General features: G+C 39.7%; 2 pseudogenes; one reads left to right on the top strand and one right to left on the bottom strand.

Annotated features, from left to right (window-relative positions):
* Positions 1–873: 873 nt before the first annotated feature.
* On the bottom strand, positions 874–1,009 carry LOC147174453 (U1 spliceosomal RNA; annotated as a pseudogene).
* A 7,921-nt stretch (positions 1,010–8,930) lies between these two features.
* Positions 8,931–9,106, top strand: LOC147174452 (U2 spliceosomal RNA; annotated as a pseudogene).
* Positions 9,107–24,928: the final 15,822 nt, after the last annotated feature.

The following is a 24,928-nucleotide window of genomic DNA, read 5'->3' as shown; positions in this document are numbered from 1 at the left end:
ATTAAAAAACAATTTGATACATTTAAAAGATTTTTAGTGGAATAAGCATAGCATATGTGAGGCTTAACATAAAATGTTGTTCATTAAAAAGTGTCGCAATGTATCGGCAGACGAATATGTGTTCTTTGAAGCCATCTCGTGATGAAGTTCTTTGTTGAATGAAAAAAGTGTCGCAATAGTTCGTCTCTTCTTTTAAGGTCTCGGGTAGACTGCCGAGACCTTCGATATGTCACCGGGATTATTCTGCCCGAAAATGTGACTCTTCGTAAAATGATTGCCCAGAAAAAGGCACTTGACTTGATCCGTTGAATGATGTCAAAACGATGTCGAATGATGTCGAAACGGCCGCTCCAGAACCGAACACTGGGTCAGCTGACGTGGCTCCAGGTCGGAGGTGATAAGATTGATGATCATCAATTGATGAGATAGCCGGCAGCCTTGTAGACCAGTTGTGGAATTTCGTCTCTCCTTTCCGTTATCAACCTGAGAGCGGAATATGTTTTTAGTCTTCTCATAAACCCACATAAATTGTATTTGGAGGAAAAACCCTGATAGTTTTTGTTAGTTGGGATTAGTAAATGTTATTTGGTTAAGATCCGTAGGTCCTGTGCTGTTGGAACAGGAAAATATCTATTTTTGTGACATTAAAATAGAGCCCAGCCTTTGATTGAGTTGAATGACATTCGCTCATTCATTAATATAAGACAGAGCTTGTAAATATTTATTTTTCAAATAGGTTTTGTTCAATAATAGGTAATTTTTTACCACGACTAAATTTGCATAACTGTGCCTAATGTTAATAATCCAACACTACATTGACACCAGTATCTACTTGGTATCGATCAATACCAAAATCTTAAGTATCGCACAGCTCTAGTGAATGCAGTACCCCAATATAAAAAATCATGCAGTCGAGATTCTCACATCTGGAGAATTTGCATGGGTCAAAGCACCTTGCCCTGAGTGAACCACATTCTTGATCATGGTGTCACCCCTGCCAGGTAAGTATACCTCCCTCAGCCTGGACACGGGCCTTGCTTTTTTACACTCACCCTATTGGATGACAGTGCCATTCGTACACTGCCGAATGCCTGACCCAGCATGAAAGCAACTGTGCTTTCAGTGGATTAGAATGGTGTGCGTACTACGCACAGGGCATTAAAGGAGGTCACAGGCACAACTGTGGAGCATGCAACAGCTGAATGAGCTCTAAATTTGCATAACTGTGCCTTTCACCATCCTGAAAGGAATCATTTTACTAGCATATCATATATTCTCTTCCCAGAATCCCATGACCGGCCGAATCGTGATGATCCTGGAAAAAGCTCACATATATTCATATTATCTATACTCTTTTGCAAACACTGGGCTCCAAACATTACATTTTTCTAAAATAAAAGATATAATATAATATAATTACCTTCATCCGGCGAATATGCATTATTGTCCTTGCTTGTTTCAGACTTACTTTGCTCTCGATTTCCTCTGGTAGATTTCTTCATATTCAAACTGTGGATTATCACTTCAAAACCTTTTCATATTCAAACTGTGGATTATCACTTCAAAACCTTTTCATTTTTTAATCTACTAATTCGTCTACATTGGTTAATTTCTTAAACATAAACTCCCTCATTTTGACAAAGATCCACTGACTTTTTCAAACACGTCAAGATAAAGGGAGGATAAAATAGAGACCTCATAACTCAAAAGACGTCGTAAATAACACAACCCTCTAAATCAGGCTATGAGGTAAACGAAAAAGCTACAAAACACAATAAAAATGAGCACAAGCAGATACAATTTAAAACACTAATATATGATGACTTTGGGGCCATAAAAAATAGAGGTAACCATATTAATCTAATTCTCCTAGAGTTAAGCAAACTAAAAATTATTTAAACTGCTAATCAACCTCAACTCTTTCACATATTAGCGGGGCTCATAAAAAACACAGCACACAAAATATTTCTGGGATTCATAAATCACAGTGCTGTAAAAAAAATAAAAATAAAAATCTAAAATTAACCATCAAACTCGCTATTATTTATGAAATAGCATCAACTCAGTACGATAAGATGCATGGTTCAATATTATGTATATAAAACCTATACTTAGATAATATATACCACTGTGAAAACTTCTTAGTTAGCCTTTTACTTATTACTACTCATTTTATTCTATCATTTTTCTATACTGTAGCTGCAGCTGGACGAAGTCCAAAAAAGTTCCTCACGGGGAAAATAAAAGTATATCGTATCATATCATATTAATAAAATTCCCATTGTACCAATTCAGAAACTGATTCTCCCAAAAATACAGGCAAAAATTTAGTAGGCTATAGAATGAAATAAATTTTCTCAATCCCTCATTTCAAATTTACATATGTTGTTTTCAATTTCCAGAAATATCTTGCTATAGATCACAGTTCCCCATTCAACACATTAAAAATGCCTTGCATATACCGTGCAGCATTTCACCGATTGAAGGGTCGCATCCCAGTTAGACCACCAGCTTTCAAAAGTCAATGTTCAGGGCGGGGCTGTGTCAGACAAAGTTCGATGAGAGGAGACATCTCTGTAATGAGGCTTGTACACAGTCACTGGGCATTGTGGAAGTTGAGCATCATGTTTTTTTAGGCACAGGAGGAGAAGACTGTTGCTCTGCGGCTTTTGACCTTTGATCTCTGCCACATCCATTCAGACGCTGTCTGCAATGTGGACCCGATGACACATTTTCGGTCCTTCCAGGCGCTCACCTCGACCAACGAATGCACCCGGCTGATCCAATGCACTACAATGCCAGACTGAGGAAATGGGATCACAGCAAGATAGTTCACTTCCTGCTTTCTCAAAAATGTTTCGTAAAAAAACAGCCTTTTTTTTTTTTAAATACCCCTTCAAAATAGCTACTAGTAATACTTGCAAATACAACGTATCAGCAGCTGGGGCGCATCCCGTTCGCAGTTTGTAATCAGTGAAGGCCATCAAACCCTCATCTGCCTTGGAACTCAAACATCAGTTTCTGAAATGACACACTCAGAGAAAAAACAAATATTAAAATTCATTATCAATATGTCAATTTCAAAAACATTTATAACTTCTTATTCAACTATCTTACTTCTAGCCACAGCTGTACATATGTAGGCATAATCATGTCAACTCAACACAGCTCAAACAAAATACCATTATTTTACCATTATTCTTTATTCATTTGTCCCGAAAAGGGAAAGTTAACAAATTAACCATCTTCATCAATCATTAAAGTGTAAAGACTATTGGCTCAGTCACTAAAAAAATATAAAAAAATAAAACACTAATTTAATATTCTTCTACAAAAACTCAACAATATCTACTATCCTATACTAATATCTACCTATTTTATCCCATTCCCATTAATAAAACAAACGCCACTATCACAACAGTCTCATCTCACACAAAACAACACCAAACTTAGTTAAAATATTGAAGAAAAACAAACAAAATCCCCATATGCACATTTCTCACTCACAAACCCCCACCTTTTAAAAGCCAGGTCACACACTCAAATGCATAATATTTTTTATTGTTTATCATTCCTCTCTTACCATTTTGACAAAGAAAAAGTCCCATTACGAGGACACATTATGCTCTAACCCACAACCACCTCCTTTTCTTCTAACCTAGAAACGGGGAGGGGGGGGAGAATCTTAACATTATACATCGCAAAACCTATTTTACCACATTCCCATTAATAAAACAAACGCCACTATCACAACAGTCTCATCTCACACAAAAACAACACCAAACTTAGTTAAAGATATTGAAGAAAAACAAACAAAATCACATTTCTCACTCACACTCACAATAATAGCCCCCACCTTTTAGAAGCTAGGTCACACACTCAAATACATACGCACACACTCTTTAGTCATTAGAAAATAATAAACGGTTTTATTCTATCAATTCGTTGTCTACAAATCTTATGGCATTTAAACCGCAGTTTTGTACGGTGATTTCAGTAAACGGGTTAACTTCGAACAAACCACCCGTAAACTGCTCCACAAATGCTGGAGTCATTTTAGCATCAAATTCAGCCACTACATCATTACCAACAAAGAAAATACAAAAGTCTGACGTACCATTTTGTCCAGCAAAAGCTTTTCATACAATCGATCCATAGTTTGTTTTTTCGTTTTTCATCTACGTTTTTTATTTTTTCCGCACGGCTGCGACTCACAAGTACAAGTCCCGACTATGAACCGGAAGCGCATTCAGGACAAACCATTCTGTATCCGGGTCGAAACCGCCCTCCATTTTGTTTGTAGGCTATTATTTACTTTCGGTTTCTATTCTACGCAAGTAGTATTAATATTTATCAATACAGTGACGTCTCACTTTTAGTATAATAGTTCAATAGGTTAACACATATGGCTACACAACAGACACACATAAGAATCACGTGACCTCTCGTTTATACACAGCGGTTATCCAATCCCGCTGAGCTAAACTGTTCTCCATATATTGCAAAATTTTTGCAAGGCGCTCATTTTCAAAATAACTTGTCACGCGCTATCGAATTAAACCGTAGAACAAAAGGAATTCATACGGTAATCCTGACCCCAAAACTATAATCGTAGGAGCGCCAAAAAATCAAATAAAATTCACGTAATCTCTCGATTGCAAATACAGTAACACAAATCCAATTATTACTGTAATCAACCTGGACCCCTCAATACTGTTCAATTTCAAACAGGCGCTTTTTTTCAAAAAACATATTACGTGTAAATGGACGTTCTCACCAAGAGTCATGAGCAAATATGATACTAGTCCCCAATCGGCCAAACTGCTAAAAAGGCAGAGCGCATACCATAATCTTCGCGATCCTTAGTAAAAAGAAAGACTTCTTACGTCATCCGGTAACCCTTTTATTCAATATATATTATGGTCTAAGGATTCTTCGTAGCGTGACGAAACAAAACAAAACAATAACAAAAAAACGCTATTTCATCCTGTACAAAAAAGCTTTATCTCTCAAGTCTGCATTTACGTCACTTAAAAATGCACCACCCCACGACGTGTTTAGTTCAATATCGTAGGAATTATCCCAACTCTATAACGACATCAAACTACAACTTGTTCACACAGATCTCATTTAAAATTTAGACAATTTGGAAGACGAAAAACCAGTTGCAGCGGACCCAAACAGACAGAACCTCCCTACGTGGATAAAAGTCTCCACTTACCGTACTTTATTTATTTAGGCCTAGAAGTTCCGCCCGTCCGTGAACGCCGCAGCTTGCTCCACGTCAAAATACCACCATCCGTTAGAATTCAGCGGAGGTCACCATTCGTTATAATTCAGCGTCGGGGATCACCATTTGTTAGAGTATATAATATTTGTATTCTACTCTTTGCGTGTTCAATTAACTGAATGGTGAGATTCTGGTGAATAAGTCCCTTTGCAAAGGTATCAAAAGCTTTTGATGACAACAATTGAACTCTCTCAAACAGTGGTCTGTTCAGATTGTGTGTCCTCTCTACTCCGGCACATCATTATTTATTGAAAAGTGGGTGAATACGAAAAGTCTCCTCCCTCAGCAAGTTCCCAGGAATACAAATCAGATTAGAGAAAAACAATACATCAGCCTGTGCCTCCCCTATTCCGACCGGCTGAGACCGGTACTAGACTAAACTCCCTTTAAGATAGCAAATGGAAGAAACCCGTTGCCCTTCTTCTGAGAGTGAGACAGATAAGAATACAATTCTATTCATTGAGCCATACTGCTATAACTAAATCCAAAACGGCTAAAATATAAATTGAAACTGAAAAACAATGTTAATAACTCATCAGTAGCCAGGCATCCGATGCTAATGCTAACAGTTTGCTACTAGCCACAAACGCCGGAGACTTGTACTGTATCGTGCAATGACGGCGTAATTAACTTTTTTTTAATTTGCGTCCTAAATTAGCGATTTAATATACTTTCGGGGTGCCATTATGATAATAGTGGTATAAAATATGTAATTTCAATAAAAAGGACAATAATGCAAGCCAAAATGTCAAAGGGAAGTAGTCAAGCTAGTCTTCATGCCACCGTGCAGGCAGACTTCAAAGTAAAATCTACCAAGGCTGTTGCATTGGTGTCAATGTATTATTTGGTCAGATCTATTTTGAAGTTTGCCTTAGCGTAGGCGGCGTGGGTTTGTGGCTTTACAGCTTCCTTGACATGTCTGAATGACGGCGCTGTGTATGGATTCAGCCCAGCTCACACGCGCACACACACCGAGAGGAACTTACTCGTTAACATGCATTTTAATATTTTTGTTTTGGTGGAAGAAGCAAGTCTTTTCAAGTCAAAGGGCTCTAGTCCAAGTGAAGTCACAAGTCATTGTTGGTAAAGTCCAAGTCGAGTTGCAAGTCTTTTGAAATTTTGTTAAGTCGAGTCTAATGTCGTCAAATTCATGACTCGAGTCTAAGTCACATGACTCGATTCAGATATGTGGCCCTCCATCTGCAAAATGCTCTGGGACCATCCAGCAATCCCAAAAGTCAAGCAATGACACAATTCTGGATGGGATCATACCTCCGTAAATTAAAACTAATACCCAGCATTCAAAGATTTACGGTGTCTTTTAATTTGCCGCCAGCACATTCTTCTATCCAAATTTTTGAAATACGTTTTAAATTGGAAAATGAAGATTGTCACGTTTTGAAAAATCACAAGTCTCTCATCTCTATTGTGCAGGAGCTGAAAACAGTGAGTCCAGTGCACGGGCTTGCATTTGGCGAGCCCACAATAGTTTGGCGCAATGGCAACCATCTTGCCCTCCCAAACAAACTCAACAAGTGTTCTCAATAGGACTTTGTAAAGCAGTGGCTCACCCTTGCTGCCATCAAAGACGCCATGTGGACCTTCAGAAACTTGCTGGTAAGGAGGCACAGGCAGACTCCCCCGTGGCTGTGCTCCGAATGGCTGCAGCTACCATCGAAGCTGCACGCGGCAGGCCAAGGACACAGCCACCAGGAAGCGTTGTCTGTGCCCGCCCGGAGGAGGGAACCGGAGCTACGCGGTGAAGGTCTCGGCGGCAATGGCCTGGCTCTCCGGGAGAGGCAGGGGGGAAGGAGCAAGAAGGGTGAGGACCGCCTCTGGGCGTCCTGGTAGGAACCTGGACAAGTGCTGTTTGAGAGGGTGGGATGAGGTCCCACTTAGTAAGGCAGTACTACGGTCCTGCACAATAGATGTTGATGTGTGTAGAGTAGCCAAAAATTTTACTCAAGTAAGAGTAGCGTTACTTCAAAATAGTATTACTCAAGTGAAAGTAAAAAGTAGTCAAAAAAATCACTCAAGTACAAGTAAAAAAGTATTCGCTGAAAAGAATACTCAAGTACTGAGTAGCGTATTTTCACGACTATAAGGCGCACTTAACTGTCAATGTTGTTGTGCGACTTCGGTAAGCGGTCCGCTTGACTGTCTGTGTGGGAGCACGACCACTGATCTGTATATATTACTGGATAGCCGATAGGCCAAGACTTTTGAAGCCGAAAGGCCGCCATATTACTCCTTTCAAGAAACGTTTCTCAGCATACAATCCTATACATTTACAGTATCGAAATCGGAAAACATTTGAGACAGTACTTAGTAGAAACAGCATGATTTATGATGTTTTAATTGTGTTAAATATAAAGAGGACTTCAGACATTTTACAACTTGCTTTAAATACATGAAAAAAATTATATGCTTAATGATTTTTACAGAAGGAAACTTGTATTTTTTTTTTAAATGAAAGAATTATAACTGTAATTCAACAAAAGATGCCTCTGCCAAATCTAATATTGGGGTCTAAAGAACTGAGCAATAAAAGAAAAAGGGGGTCTTCAGAGCAGCACATACCGTCCACTTCTTCTTATTAATTTTTTTAACTTATTTTTTTACCCTGCCACAACCCCCGCCCCCGGCCCTATACTAAGAGCCTACAAGCTGTATATGTCTAATCTGTACGTATAGTTTATACAGTAGTCTGATCGCGAGATGGGAGGAGTAAGCCGCCCTGTCACTTCAACGGATTGCACGGGTATGTATGGTCTATATTGGCTATATGTAGGTCATATATTCATATAACACTGCTGCCGAGAGACAGCAGAGCAGTGCCGACATATTAGTATATACATATTATAGTCTGAAACCAGGGCCGCATTTCCTGTGTATAGCCTAAGCAATGTGTCCACGGAAATGCTCCCACACAGTCAGACAAGCAGAGCGCTTACGTGTAAATACGGCAAATCCAATATATGAATGGGGCGGCGGGTAACGACACTTGTGTAGCCCAATATAGCGGAGTAAGAGTTCACACATCTACTCAAGTAAAAGTAAAACGTATTGTGTGGTAAAACTACTCTTAGAAGTAATTTTGTTTTCAAAAAGTTACTCAAGTAAATGTAACAGAGTAAATGTAACTCGTTACTACCCACCTCTGCTTGCCTGTTGATTTTCACCAAAATGAACCACTGGTGGTTCGGACCAATCACTGAGCGACATTGTTTTTGGTGGCGGGATATGCGGCTGTGACGCACATTACCAGGAAGCGCTGAGTGCGGACACTGAAAAACTAACCTAACGTGGACGAATGGACGCTGCAATTAATTCTCTTCTTGCAGAATTACTCACCATTTCCTTGTTGAATATTGAACAGCGAGAGACGCTTCGTGCACTTTTATTCTCTCTACGACGAGAACGAAGACAACATTTTCATCCGTGGCCGTGATTCGTCAAAACAAACGTGCAAAGAATGTCCTGCATTTCCCAAGCAAATCACTGTGGAGAAGTCCCAGATTTATATTATTAAGGAGAACTCTCTTGAGTGAATCACAACATCAATTTGGCTATTGCCAGGTTAATAATAATGCTCCATATTGGAGAAATGTGATTAACATTTGATTCAAAGGTGACAATTAAAAATTGTACACACAAAAAAAAATCTGTTCTCATAAGTTTAATATCTGATATGCCTCCTATCTGGAGACTTCATATTCAATTGCTTTTTTTGTACAGAGAGATGGGATTCAGAGCTTGCTTTGCCCATTCCGCGCATCATCCTGGTATTGCAGTATTTTCAGCAGTGCACCACCTCCGCTGGTCGACAAAAATGCTAATCTGGAAGGGTGCACAAGTAAGTGTTGCGGAAGCAAAAAAGTAGTGAAATGGGCAAGCAGGCGACGTGTTGACACACGTCAAAAATGTATTTTCAAGTTTAAGCATTAAAAAATTATTATTTTTATCTTTTGTGTTTGTTATTTTAATCGAAGTTTAACGTCACCTACATATTTTGCCCTAGTGCAGTTGCCATACTTAGCGACATTGTGTGCCTGCGCCACAGAATACCTTGATCTCTTCCCCCCGAAAAAAAGGACAAATTATAACTAATAAAAATGTGGAAATTGTTGTAACGTAGGCCTACATTTTTTAGGGGTGTCCTGATACAACTTTTTCACTTCCGATAAAATATCAGTAATGCAGCCTAGATTACTGGCCAATACAGATCAGTTATCAGCAGGAATAATAAATGCTTATATTTTATGAAAAGTTAGAAGAGACTTGATCTAGTGATACTCCAACAATGCATAGTCAGCAACAGTAGTTTTGAGAATATATGGACCATTTATTTTAAACATTTGGGTGACATAAATTCAACCTCCAACATGACAATGTACTGCACTAGAATAAAATACAAAAAATAAATAAAGGACCCTGATAAATACCCATAAAATCAATAAACCCATACTCCTTGAAGTGCAAAATAAAAGTTGAGTTTTTCAGCACATTCAGAAATGGAGTCATTATTGTATTTTGGAGGTCGGTAAATGACAGCACAGCACAGTGACAGTTTGGCTGACATCGAAGAAGGTGGATTCAAAGTTGTGATCGATGTGGTAAATAGACATCGTTTACATTTAAATGTGTTTTTTGCTTTTTAAATAGTCACCGTTCCCCCACCTCGGCCTGACGTCCTCGGAGCGTTAGCACAGCCAGTAGTAATTCAATAATAGCTGTCGACTCACCAGCGACAGTCTAGGTCTCCGTCAGGCAGAGGAAATCCAAGTTGTTGGTAAGGAAAAACTGCCTCAAAATAAACGTTGTGTTTGTCAATGACCGCGCTTTTTTTTTTTCCTTGTGGGAGCAGCAGGGGCGCATGGCCCTTCCGTCCAGCAGTCTCGAGGAAGCTCCTTCAGAAGCTGGAGGTCGGCACCGCGTCCAAAACGCGGAGGGCAGCACGGCCGAAGCTTTTCGAGTGAACCGACGATCGGTAGCAGCCAGGAGTCGACAGGGTCCAGGGTACGCCACAACGGAGTACATCCATGCGTTCGGGAACGAGAAGGGGACGAAGCTTGTTCCAGCACCCGTTTTCGCTTCACTAACTGGCCGCCGCGTTTACCTTGGCCCTGCTGTCATTACCGGTATGAGTTGTCTGCCGACCGCCGTGGCGGTGCTGAAACAGCATGGGGGATCCCGCCCCCGTAAAGAGGTTGCCAGTTGCCTTTAGGAATAATGAATACCGCCGCCGATGGTATGGAGGAGAAATACTTCTCGCGCATGCGCTGAAGGTACGTAATAATCGGTGTCGGTGTGGTGTGCATTTACGTCATTTTTCTACGCGACGTGCCGACCGTCTGGGCCAACGCCACAGGGGGTAGGCGTCGGTCACATTTAGCCGACGTAGGATTGGTGTATCTAGGCCTTAAGTGGTTTGAATTTTTTTTGTAACATACATACATCATGTGATTTATGATCTCAGGTTTTGGACAGGTGTGATACTGTCCGATGTTTTTTCTTTTTTAAGACAAAAAAAGGTTGTGCTTTACCTTCACTCACTTACTAAACTCATTGTTTGTTTTTTATCAGGAAAGTGATATTAGCATGCATTTTCAATTTAATCTACAGCCATACATGAATGTTTTTTAACTGCACCACACTGGCTGGCCCGGCCCACGCATTTCGCGGATACCAGTGAAGAAGACCCGTTCCCTCGCATTCAACCAGCTGCTGAGGCGGCCACCTCGAAGTCTCTCCCGCTGAGTTTAAACATATAACTAAAGTGGCTGCCGGTGGAGGACGGTATATTCCCCCGCGCACAGCCCGCAGCCCAAGTCGCGGCCCGAGGGGGCCACTTTGAAACCATGAAGAGGCGACGGCGGATCCCTCACACCGCCGACTGCCTCTCTGACCTGAGATCAGATGAGACAAACTGCTGAATTTAAGCACATTACTAAAAGGAGAGGAAAATAAACTAACCGGTGTGGCGCAATGCTGCTCCCCCTCTGGGATTAGCAGATATGGCTGGCTACTTGCAATGCAGCTGCGCTGCACGGCAATGTATGGTATCAATTAAGTAACGCGATACCAATTAATAGATCGATACTGCGGATCGTGTGAACAAGTATTGCGATGTATTGTATATTATTTTGACCCAGCCCTAGTATTTCATATATTACATTGCATTTATTGTCTGGATGTATAATGTCCTTTGGATGCCCTAATTCCTGCCTTAGTTTTTTGTGTGGCTTAATTATTGTAACTATACGCCCAGGAACATCAGCTGATAAGACACGTCACAACTGTCAATTTGACAGCTTCTGAGGAAGGCGGCAGTCGTCGCCGAAACTAGTCAAGGTAAAGCACAACCTTTTTTTTTTGTTTAAAAAAAGTAAAACCATAGGACTATAGCGATTTGTAGACAAGATGAACTTTTTAGCCATTTAGGTGTGATACTGGTTTGACCGCCATGTGCATGCCTGATGTATCCAATGGCTTACTGTATATAAATGGAGAGTTTGGTTTACATTTCACAGCCAATTTTGTGATGATGGGTTTTGCTTTAATTTCATTGTTCATGGTTCTGACAACATGATGCGGACAAATCTTTGAGTAGCACTCACATTTAAGGCTTATAAGAGAAAATGTATAAATGCATTCTTGGAATGTGAATCAGTCGGCTTTAAAGAAGATGGCAGCGTAGCTGCGGAGCTCTGATGCCGTGTCTTCATTGTTTAAACAGTAACCCTTAAAAGCTGCTCATATCACTTAAAGGGAAGTGAGAAAGAAGTGCCAAAACCATCGACTGCAAAACAGTGTGAACTTTTCACTCATGCACGAAAGACGTGACCCAGCTTTGCTCTCCGAACAGCGCTGACGCTAACTCGGCTAATGCTAATATGGCTAGCATTGAAAATGTGATGTGCGAACTCCGATTACTGCGGTCAGAATTTGGAACAAGATTTTATGTCGTGGATCAACAATTGGTGGGCATGACAAATGCGCTCACAACATTGAAAGACGCAGGAGAAATTGAAACAACTCTGAGATCAGCTATTAAGCGAATCTCTCTCCTGGAGACAGAACTTGCGCATCTTTGGAATTCAAGAGGGTGCGGCGGGGACACTCATTGACTTTATAAAGGAAATGCTACCGAAATGGGTCGGGCTATCACCCCAAAAGACATTTACATTAGAACGAGCCCACCGCACTTTGGCACCCAGGAAGCCGAATCAAAACAGAGCTTTGCTGGTGCGGTTCCTGCTGTTTCAAGAGAAGGTTTTTGTATTCAGGGAGAGCAAGAAAAAATAGATCATGCACGACGAGCTGAAAATAACGCTCGCACAGGATCTTTCAGCGGAAACAGTACGTAAACGGAATGGATTCCAACCTGTGATAAAAAGCTTTATCAACATCAGCTTTCCGAGGATTCCAACACAACCTGTGCAAGCTCAGGATTCTGCATGACGGCAAGATTAATCTTTTTACAACGCGACAGGAAGCAGAAGATTTTTACAAAGGACTCCCACAAGCAACGATAGCTTTCAGCAAAGATTGATTTGGAGGAAAAGCCCCCAAGACGCAATAAGATATACCCGACAATAAATAATCCTGTTCAGAAATTATAACCGACATGCAACATCAACAGGTGAACTTTTGAGTGTACATTGTTGAACTTAATTTGCTAGACTGATCAAGTTTTTTTTCTTTCTTGCTTTTTCTTTTCAAATTATACCAAAATGAACATGTTAAGTTGTTCTGAGCTGATGTTGACAACTGAGTAATATTTTCTGGTACTATAGTAAGAGATAAGAAATATCTATATTTTTAAATTACATGGTAGAAGGATATTGTTATGGTTGAGGTCTTGTGGAATAGTTGCTCCCCATTTATGTGGATCAACTTTCATATATTCCACTATGTTCAAAAGGGAGGGGTGTGCATTTCACTGGAGGGAGTGCACTTGTTTTGAAAGGGGTTAATAGGGAATAAGTATGTGTACATGTGTGGATGTGTGTGGAACCTGCACCATTATTGTCATTGTACCCTATTTTATTATTGTTGTTATTTTTCTTTCGTTGTATAATCCGGAATTCATAAAGGTAATTTAGATATGCTTATGGAAAGACCAAAACAAGAAAGCGGTTTAAGTACTATCATCACAATTTGGAATGTCAGGGGTCTGACAAAATTAACTAAAGTCAAACATATATCAAACAGGATAAAATGTTTAGTAAGATAATCTTCATTCAGGAATCACTTCATCAGATACTCAAATAATAACTGTCATGTTTTGGGTTCTGTTTTCCTTGTGTGTCTCCCTTGGTCTTGTTTAAGTGTGATCCTGCCCTTCCTCGTGTGATCCAATCAGTGCCCTCAGCCACTTGTGTCTTGCCCCAGGTGTGTCTTGTTGTGTCGTTAGTGTCTGTGTATTTAGTCTGCTGTCTTCCCTCTGTCTGTGTCGGTTCATTGTTTTTCCCCATGTTATGCTGCCCGTTTTTCCCTTGTCTTTTCCCTTGTCTTTTCCCTTGTCTTTTCCCTTGTCTTTTCCCTTGTCTTTTCCCTTGTCTTTTCCCTTGTCTTTTCCCTTGTCTTTTCCCTTGTCTTTTCCCTTGTCTTTTCCCCATGTCATGCTGCCCGTTTTTGCCTTGTCTTTTCCCCATGTCATGCTGCTCGTTTTTGCATTGTTGTTCCCCCATGTTTTGGTTCATGTTTTGGTTCTAGTTTTGGTTTATCTTGCAATTTGGAAGATCACCTTTTATTTGTAGTAATTAAAACCCCTTTTTTTGATTGAACCTCTGCCTCCTCGCCCTGTCTTCCCGCATTTGGGTCCTCAAGCTCCCCCATCCTGACAATAACTAAAAGGTATACTGGCCAGGTATTTCATGCTCCCTTTTCTAGCCATGCTAGGGGGGTGTCATTCACAGATTAACTCTTTGACCGCCATAAATGTTATAAAACGTTTAGTAAAAACCTACGGAGGGGCGCCGAGGACGTTAAGATGTTCACTATGTTTTTTTATTTTTTTTTATTTTTTGGGAAACTGGTGGAGGAAAGCCTTGGGCAATTGTGTATCAAGTATCAAGCAGATCTAGTTAGTTTAATGACTCGTTTTGGCCCCTAGATGGCAGCGATGACTCTTTGCACAAGGTTGGGTGGGCCGCCCACCGTGGGCGTCAGTAGAAGACGTGAGGCGGAGCTAGAGTGTTGAGACAATGGCTGATGATGCAACAATGACGGCCGGTTGCAAGCAGCTCACGCTTGAGCATTTTTTTCAAAGACGGAAAGCATCGATCAATACTAAAAATCGCATTGATGTCGACGATGATGATGACTCCGAGCTTGACGCCAAAGTTGGAAGCCTTGACGCGAAAGTTATGATCACGTAGTAAGCCTCACCGGCTAGCGCTGCTAACGCCGGAAAACGCGCAGCACAACCGACCGGGTACTTCTGCACAAGCGGAGATTCGATCGGGCGATGGAGAGTTGTCGAAAAGCATCGACCAATGCACATTGATGATGATGATGATGATGATGATGATGGTGAATCCCGAGGTTGACGCCACAGTTGGACGCGGCCTTTATTCTTACGTCATAAAGCCTCACCGGCTAGCGCTGCTAATGCCGGAGCTGCACAAGCAGACATTCGGTCGGACAATGAAGAGTACCCCGAGTCCAATGCATATTCATCGGAGGAGCGGGTACAGTCTGATCACGGAGAAGACACTGGTTCTGGACTACGATGCCACCATGAATGGAGTGGATAGGATGGATCAGAACATCTCTTACCACCCGGTATAGCAACTGAAGGACATGAGGAAGCCAGACGTAACACCACCGTAACGTAACCGTAACATGATCCTGATATTAGACTTTATGGCAACACACACTGCAGTATATACTTGCTATTCCCCGGAAAAAACGGCCTGCAAGAAAGTGTAGCTTCTGCACGCGAAGAGGCAATCGCAGTGAAACTAATCTGTTGTGCAAATCATGTTGCGTCTCCTTGCACGCAGGGGAGTGTTTCACAAAAAGAAAAACTGTCGTTGAAACATCCACATAATTGTAAATAGCACCACAGTTGCACACATTTGTAAATAGTTTGCCAAATTGTTGTCAAATTGTTACACTGTTGAATGTAAATAAACTTATTTTGCTATCAAAAAACACTTTCATTCTTGGTGGTAGTGTTTTATAGAAGTAAAGCACTATTTAGGTGTTTGTGGCATCATTCATGGACAAAAAGAAGTGTAAAATTCACTATAGTGCATGGAATAATATCGTTTCACTAAAAGCTTGATTTCTCCGTATTTTGGTCCAAAACAAGCGCATTCGGATGAAAACTAACTATTTTCTATTGTTGATTACTAAAGAACGGAATAAGGTAGAAACAAAAAAAAATTCTAATGAAAGATGAATCTTTCATTTGGTAGTATGTGTGTTTCCATAGTCCAAACAGAACATTTTCTGTGGACCTTGAAAGATCAGTCAAAATGCTTAAATCGGCTGGCACTGACAGCATCCCTTTTCTGAAAACGTCTGGCAGTCAAAGAGTTAATACAATTTTTTTTTAATCAAAAGTCATTATTGATCCGGGGGAGGGGGTACATTATTGTACAAGGAACTATTCTGTCACAAACAAATAACTTTATAAACGTATACGGCACCAATGAAGATTCACCATCCTTTTTTGAGAAACTATTTTTGACTGTTTCTTCTTTGCAAGGACTGTTTATTATAGGAGGGGGCTTTAATTGTACCCTGGACGCTATATCAGATAGATCTTCTCAGAAAGATAACACACATGCTAAGTCAAGAAAAATACTTAATAACTATATACAAGAGACCTCAGGCTAAAAGGTCATTTGGAGAGTTGTAAATCCTACTAATAGACACTACTCATGTTTCTCAGGTGTTCATAAAAGCCACTCGCCACATAGATTATCTCTTAATGTCTATGGAATTACAATCACATGTAGAAGACTGTTAGTATAACAGTATTGTAATTAGTGATCATGCGCCAGTCTCTATGAGACTCCAGTTAGGTAAAGCTGCAGAATACCCCCAAAAATGGAGATTGCAAACATTTTTATTTAAAGATGACTCATTTGTCAAGTTTATAGAAAAATGTATAGAGCACTATTTTGAAAACAACAAGGGAGAAACCACAGCAAGTGTAAGGTGAGACGCTTTTAAATCTTATATCAGAGGAGAAATAATTAGTTATACAAGTACTCAAAATAAAAAATACAATACAGAGGTAATGCTGTTAGAACAAGAAATTCAGGTCCTGGGAAAGGAATTTTATAATACTAATGATCATGTGAAACTGCATAAGCTAACTGTCATGATTGCTAAATATGATAAATTGACAACAGATAAGGTAGCAAAATAATTAGTATGGACAAAACAAAGATTTTATGACTAGGGTAAAAAGCAGGAACCTTATTGGCTTGGAGGATAAAAAAACAACAGGCCAAGAGAGCGATCTCTAGCATTAAAACAATGGATGACAATTTGACCTCGGATCCTGTGGAGATCAATAAAACTTTTAGAACATTTTATAAATTATTATCTCAATCAGAATGGAGCGCTGAAGAAATACAAAATGCATTTCTTGAAAAGGTACAGGTTCGAACACTATCAGAGGAAAACAAAAGGAGACTTGACAGTCCACTTACAATCAACGAAATATCAGAAGCTATAGATAGTATGAATAGTGGGCAAGTCACCAGGAATGGACAAAATTCCAGTTGAGTTTTATAAAAACTTTAAACAATAAAGGGATACAGCCATTGTTGGATATGTTTAATGAATCGTTTGAGATGGGCATTGTCCCTGAGACACTAAGATTAGCTGCAATTACTCTTATTCTAAAGCCCAATATATCATCAACAGAGTGCTCTTCGTACAGGGGTATTAGTCTTTTGGGATGTGACACAAAAATATTATGTAAGGCCCTTGCGAAAAGACGAGAAAAATATGTGCCGAGTTTGATAGGTGATGACCAGCAAGGCTTTATTAAAAGAAGACAAGGTTATCACAATATTAGATGAGTCTTAAACATATTATATGAGAGAGGCAACTCTGGCATGTCAAGCCTTTGACAGAATAGAATGGAATTATCTTTTGAAACTCCTTCCAAAGTATGTATTTGGAGAAAATATTGTTCAATGGATTACATTGTTGTACACAAATCCTACTGCACAAATTCTCACCAATAATAATATTCCGGAACCCTTTGTCTTACAACTAGGCAGGGATGTCCCCTGTCACCATTGCTGTTTACACTAGCTTTGGAACCATTGGCTGTGTTGGTTATAACCCAAGAAGGCATTTCTGGTGTCAATATTGGAGCAAGAAAAACATCTTATTTTGCTGTTTGCAGACGATATCATTTTCTTTTTCTTTTTCTTCTCTAACACTCTTCCTAATTTGGTGAATCTTATTGAGGAATTTGGCAAATTCTCAGGTTATAAAATGAATAATACAAAATCAGTGCTTATAATTTTTAATGAACAAGACAGACAGAATTTAACTTTGAACACTAATTTCACAAACGCTAAAGATGTCTTTAAATATTTAGGAGTTAAAATTACTCCTGATATAAACAAAATAGTCCCTGCAAGCTATAACACCCTGGTAGAAGAGGTCACAGAATAGCTGAACCGATGGTCTAACTTACCTATTTCCATGATAGGGAGAGTGAATATCATAAAAATGACAATTTTATCAAAATGTCTGTATTATTTTTAGACACTTCCTTTACCTTTACCATCTTCCTTTTTTGATAACTTAAATAAGGTATTTAGACAGTTCATCTGGAACAATAGAAAAGCAAGATTACGTCTTAAATTATTATACATGCCTTATGAAAGAGGCGGTCTCCAAATCCCAAATTTAAAGTGGTACTACATGGCAGCACAGCTGGTATCAGCCTCTCATTACTTTGACACGAAACACCACCATCTTGGGTTAATATTGAACAACAGTCTATTCCAGAATTGACAATATGCAATTATCTTTATTCTGCTAATTTGCAAAAATTGAAGAAGCAAACAAAAAATCCATTCCTGAGGAATACTATTATTATATGGCACACAATACATGCACATGTGGGTATTTCCTTGAATGAGTCTCAGGCCCCGTCCAGACAGAAGCAAAGTCGGCTTCGTGCCTTAAACAAATCTCGTACACAAGCATTTCAAGACTTGTGTGTGTCCAAAAGAAGACGCTGAGGACGTTTTAATGGCTGTAATATATCCCAAGTCTGAAGTGGCGCTGTAGCGCAGCCACAGGGAGTTAACGGAAAGCATAGAAGTAGAATCAGCAAAGAAGACAAACACTTTTTTTTCTAACTTTATTGCAATCTACAGAACAAATATGGCTTTGCATGTATCAAAACAACATGAAAAAGACGAACACAGGAGAAGTGACAATGGCGGGTGATTCAAGTACAACACCACTTGTTGAACGTGGGAATAAAGAAGCAAAACATTTTGCTGTAAAAGCATAAGCAAGCAAAACGACTACGACACAGCTATCCGCCATTGTGGTTGACAGACTGACGGTTCAGGCGCAGTCACGCGAGAATTGCCGCAAATGTCATCAGTCTGTGACAATGTGTCGTCATCGAGCTGCGACCATTACGTCATCACTGGAGGAGTATCCTGCATATGGTGTCCAGACGGACGCGTACGCGGCATGTTTTGAAACCACTCTGGTTTCAAAGGTGATCAGTTTTAAGCTCTGAAACCACGCCATTGTGTGGACGAATGGCATGAACGGTAAGAAACTTGTGAGGATACATTGAACCTGGCTTTCTTGTGGACGGGGCCTCAGTTTACTCCATTATGGCATAATGATCGGCTTATACCTGGCAGAGAAGATGGAAGATTCCAATTGTGGAAAACAAAAGGTGTTAATGCAATTAAAGATCTGTACAATAATGGAGAATTGCTCTCATTCAATGATTTATCTGAAAAATATCAATTTTCTCAAAAACATTTTTATAAATATCTGCAAGAATTTTCTATCATCAATGTTTAAGGGAATTAATCATTTACCAAAATTAACACCAATTGAGCAAGTGGGAACACAGGAAGTGAAAGGCCTGTCCAAATTTTATAATCTGATTATGACAAACTCCAAGGACACTCGCATAGATAAACTTGATGCATGGAGAAGGGATTTGCATGACGACATAGATGGATCGGATTGAAATAGGGCTTGCTTGAAAGCGCAAAAGCAAACAATTAATACAAGATTACAATTATTGCAATACAAATGGTTAACAAGAATTTATATGACACCTGAAAAACTTAATCTTATGTCAGGCAATATCCCTGATACATGTATTAAATGCCAAGAATATAAAATAACTCTTGTTCGCTGTATGTGGGACTGTTTAAAGATAAAACCCATTCTGGAATGATGTAAATAATGCTATGTCAGAAGTATTGAAAACCAAAATACCACTGTGCCCTAAGCTTTGTATACTGTGGATTTTATCCTAAGGACTTTATATGTACTAAGAAGGAGGTGAAAGTGTTGGATTTTGGACTATTGCATACACGAATAACTATTGCCTTGAACTGGAAGAATATGGAAGCGCCTTCTTTGAAACAATGGAGAAAGGAACTGTCGGAGTGTATTGTACTGGAAAGACTGATGTATATTGCCAGTCAAACTGAGAGACTTTTAACAATTTTGGGGACAATATATTACCATCATTTCATCTGAAAAATAGGGACAAGACACTTAAATCACTTTTATTTTAATTTTTTTTTGTATATGTGTATGCAGAGATGTTGATATGCACACATTAAATAATGTGTGTGTGTGTGTCTCATTGACTATATGTGTATGAATAATTTGCAAGTATGCACGTACATGTTCGCATATATGCATACCCTCCTAAGGCTTAGTGGCCACATACGTGGACAGCACTTTGCATGTAAAAAAACGCTTGGGCCTTAGGAGGACGTGTGTGATTTTGGTACAGATCTGCAGGTTGGGGAATAATGTGTGTGGATGTGTGAAGTGTTATAATGTTCTGTTTTACTTGGGTTTGTGTTCTGCATAATGAAACAAAAAAACAATAAATATATTGATATAAAAAAATGTCAACATGAACAAAAAAAAACATTATTAACTAATGGAATGTGCATGTAGCGCTTCTTGCAGACTTTTTGGTACAACCATACGCCAAACACGGTGGCATTTTCAATGTAAATAACATGAAAACGCTGTGGGAAAATTAATATTTTCAAGTTCAATGGACTTAGTGGGTGGCAACATAAGATGGCCGCCGGTGGCTTCACTTCTCGCTATGGTGAATAAGTGGCATTGTGATTCCATTCATATACAAGTCCGTGGATGTTTCTCACCGTAGTCCAAGAAATGCTCAAGAAGTTTGTGTGAATGCAGATACACGGAAAATTAGAGTGATCATTGATCTTGACAATGAAGAGGAGGCGGAAATGATTGACTTTTTAGAGAGCATGGGAGCCAAGTCTATCTCAGGAAATGACAACTTTAAGTGTTGCTTACAAGCTGATGACAGCCAAAGTATGCTCGAGATAAAATGTCAGTGGTTGTTGGTCCCAAGCTTTTGATCGTGTAGGCAGTCTTGAACAAATCTATGAAAATGTGAAGCCCACCACAAAGGAAGTTCTGAAGTTGTTGGAAGCTTCTCCCTCTGTACAAGTGTAGCAGAATAAGTATTTATTTAGCCCTGCCTGCGCTCAATTTGCGTTGCCATGGTTTCCCGCTGATTAACAGCAGCCGGTATAAATAGGGGAGTTATTCTAGCATCTCCCTCTCTGCTTCCTGCTCTCTGCATTTTACCGGTCGGAGGTTGGTGTCATGGGCTATCGTGCTTCACAGCCGCTGACCTTGTTGTGCTGTTTGGAGTGTCTCGACTTGGGACAGTGCCACTGGAGCCATCCTTCAATGGGAGGGTGGCCGCTGCTGCTTTGCCTGGCCCTGTGTCCACTCGATTGGACTCAGGTGTGTCTCTTTGGACCTGTGTCACCAGGAGGCCGTCGGCAGGGTGATCTTCACCTCACGCTTCAACCCCTGCTGGGCTCACTGGTTGACTTCGCGTACGGCCGGGGCATGCATGACAAAACTGTTCGGAGGCCGTCTGCAGGGTGATTCCACCTACCGCTCCAACCCCAGCTGGACTCATTGGACTTCATCTCACAGCTGACGCGTGACGAGACTGGACGCTGGTTTGGATTTAGGGACTGTGTGTGTGTCATGTGTGTGTGTGTCGTGTGGGTGTCATGTGTGCGTGTGTGCGCGTAGGTGGTTGCATTTCATGTCGAGTTGGGCTATAAATCGAATTAATTCGATTAATTCGTCCATTTAAATTACCACGATGTGAAAATTTGTTAAATCGTGAAATCGAGGTGCTTATAATTAAATACACATCCTCACGTCTGCTTACGCTCGTTGTTTTCAGGTCCTTCGTTCGGTGGCTGGCGCGCTTTCTGATGACGTCACGTCACTATAGCGAAACTGCGGCAGGTGACATCATCGGAAGGCGCATAGGACCCCGAAACTGTCGTGCAGGCATTTCACACATTACCGCCTGTTTGCTACTTCGGCCAAACGCTACGCTACCTACTCGCGCACATTATGTCTGCTGCTGAAGACAAATGACTTGATACCAAGAAAAGGGACTCATGTTACATCTATTATATGGAAGTGGTTCGGCTTTTACAAGAGTGACATAGAGCAAACAACAAGCGTGTGCAAGGTTTGCTAAACAGCTGTTAAAAACGAAGAGTAGCAGCACAACTAACCTCTTCCAGCACTTGCGCCAAAGGCATCCCAAAGAATGGGAGGAATGCTCACATCTTCGGAAGTGCGGCGTGGCTAGCGCTAGCAAGGATAAGTGCAAGCACACTGCGAAACAACAAACTTTAGCCGCCTCTTTTTCCAGTGTGGTGCCTTATGAGAGAAGTGGAACGCGTTGGAAGCAGATGACGAATGCCGTTGCTGTTTATATAGGGATGGATATGGTACTGTTAGAGTAGACAATATTAAGTATTGTACTCTTTGCGTGTTCAATTAACTGAATGGTGAGATTCTGGTGAAGAAGTCCCTTTGCAAAGGTAAATAATTATCAGAAGCTTCTGATGACAAAAGGCTGATGACACTGAAGCCGTGTTCTATCAGGTTGTCTGTGTCGTCCAACGTGGGGCATCAATACTTATTCAAAAGTGGGAGAATAGAAATCTTCGCCCATCAGCCCACAGTACACTTGGTTACAACTCAGTGAATACAAGAGAATCTGTTCCCATGGGTATAAATCAGATTAGAAGAAAAACAATAATAATAAGCCTGACTCCCTTCCGACCGGCCCTCCCATTAGAGATAGCGAATGAATGTACAAACCCGTTGCCCTTCTTCTGAGAGTGAGACAGATAATACAATTCTATTCATTGAGCCATACTGCCATAACTAAATCCAAAACGGCTAAAATATAAATTAAAACTGAAAAACAATGTTAATAACTCATCATTCCCTCATTTGAGCTCTTGAGAGCTCAACACATTAAAACATTTTTTTTCTCAATGGTTGTGTGGTAAAAATAATTATCCTTAAAACATCCCTTTAGCAGAAGAGGAGATAGTTTAGCAATCATATGACATTAAAAAACAATTTGATACATTTAAAAGATTTTTAGTGGAATAAGCATAGCATATGTGAGGCTTAACATAAAATGTTGTTCATTAAAAAGTGTCGCAATGTATCGGCAGACGAATATGTGTTCTTTGAAGCCATCTTGTGATGAAGTTCTTTGTTGAATGAAAAAAGTGACACAATAGTTTTTCTCTTCTTTAAGAATCTGGGGTAGACTACCCAAATTCTTCGATTTGTCACCGGGATTATTCTGCCCGAAAATGTGACTCTTCGTGGAATGATTGCCCAAGAAAAGGCACTTGACTTGATCTTTTGAATGATGTCAAAACGATGTCGAATGATGTCGAAACGGCCGCTCCAGAACGAACACTGGGTCAGCTGACGTGGCTCCAGGTCGGAGGTGATAAGATTGATGATCATCAGTTGATGAGATAGCCGGCAGCTCCTTTCCAGTTGTGGAATTTCGTCTCTCCTTTCAACCTGAGAGCGTCTCTCCTTTCAACCTGAGAGCGGAATATGTTTTTAGTCTTCTCATAAACCCACATAAATTTTATTTGGAGGAAAAACCCTGATAGTTTTGTTAGTTGGGATTAGTAAATGTTATTTGGTTAAGATCCGTAGGTCCTGTGCTGTTGGAACAGGAAAATATCTATTTTTGTGACATTAAAATAGAGCCCAGCCTTTGATTGAGTTGAATGACATTCGCTCATTCATTAATATAAGACAGAGCTTATAAATATTTATTTTTCAAATAGGTTTTGTTCCACGACTAAATTTGTTCTAAATTTGCATAACTTTGCCTTTCACATATATTCATATTATCTATACTCTTTTGCAAACACTGGGCTCCAAACATTACATTTTTCAAATGTGATTCTGAGATAAAAGATATAATATAATATAATTACCTTCATTCGGCGAATATGCATTATTGTCCTCTTTCCCGCTGCAAGCTTACCTTTCTTCCGCTCTTGTTTTGTTCCCTGTAGATTTCTTCAAACTCAAACTGTAAATTATCCCATTCAAACTCATCCTGTCAATTGGAGTGTAGGCCGATACCCCACAACCTTTTTAATTTTGTATTTAATTTTCTAATTCGTCTACATTGGTTAATTTCTTAAACATAAACTCCCTCATTTGACAAAGATCCACTGATTTTTTCAAACACGTCAAGATAAAGGGAGGATAAAATAGAGACCACATAACTCAAAAGACGTCGTAAATAACACAGCCCTCTAAATCAGGCTATGAGATAAACAAAAGAGCACAAAACACTATAAAAATGAGCACAAGCAGATACAACTTAAGACACTAATATATAATGACTTTGGGGCCATAAAAAATAAAGGTAACCATATTACTCTAATTCTCCTAGAGTTAAGCAAACTAAAATTATTTAAACTGCTAATCAACCTCACCTCTTTTACAGATTAGTGGGGCTGAGGATAAAATTACACAAAATTTACAAATATCTACCATTTCCTTGATTTAATCAAACTAAAAATTATCTTCAAACTGCTAATCTTTTACATGTTAGCGGGGCTCATAAAAAACACAGCACACAAAATATTTCTGGGATTCATAAATCACAGTGCTGTGAAAAAAAAAATTAACCATCAAACTCTTAGTTAGCCTTTTACTTGTTACTACTCATTTTATACTATAGCTGCAGCTGGACGAAGTCCAAAAAAGTTCCTCACGGGGAAAATAAAAGTATATCGTATCATATCATATTAATAAAATTCCCATTGTACCAATTCAGAAACTGATTCTCCCAAAAATATAGGCAAAAATTTAGTAGGCTATAGATTGAAATAAATTTTCCCAATCCCTCATTTCAAATTTACATATGTCGTTTTCAATGTCCTGAAATATCTTGCTATAGATCACAGTTCCCCACTCAACACATTAAAAATGCCCTGCATACACCGTGCAGCATTTTACTGATTGGGGGTCGCATCCCAGTCAGACCACCAACTTTCTTAG

The sequence above is a fragment of the Leptonotus elevatus genome, chromosome 5 (assembly GCF_054856555.1).
Source record: "Leptonotus elevatus isolate MCC_2025b chromosome 5, RoL_Lele_1.0, whole genome shotgun sequence".
Classification (NCBI taxonomy): domain Eukaryota; kingdom Metazoa; phylum Chordata; class Actinopteri; order Syngnathiformes; family Syngnathidae; genus Leptonotus; species Leptonotus elevatus.
This window is presented reverse-complemented; position numbering and strand designations above follow the sequence as displayed.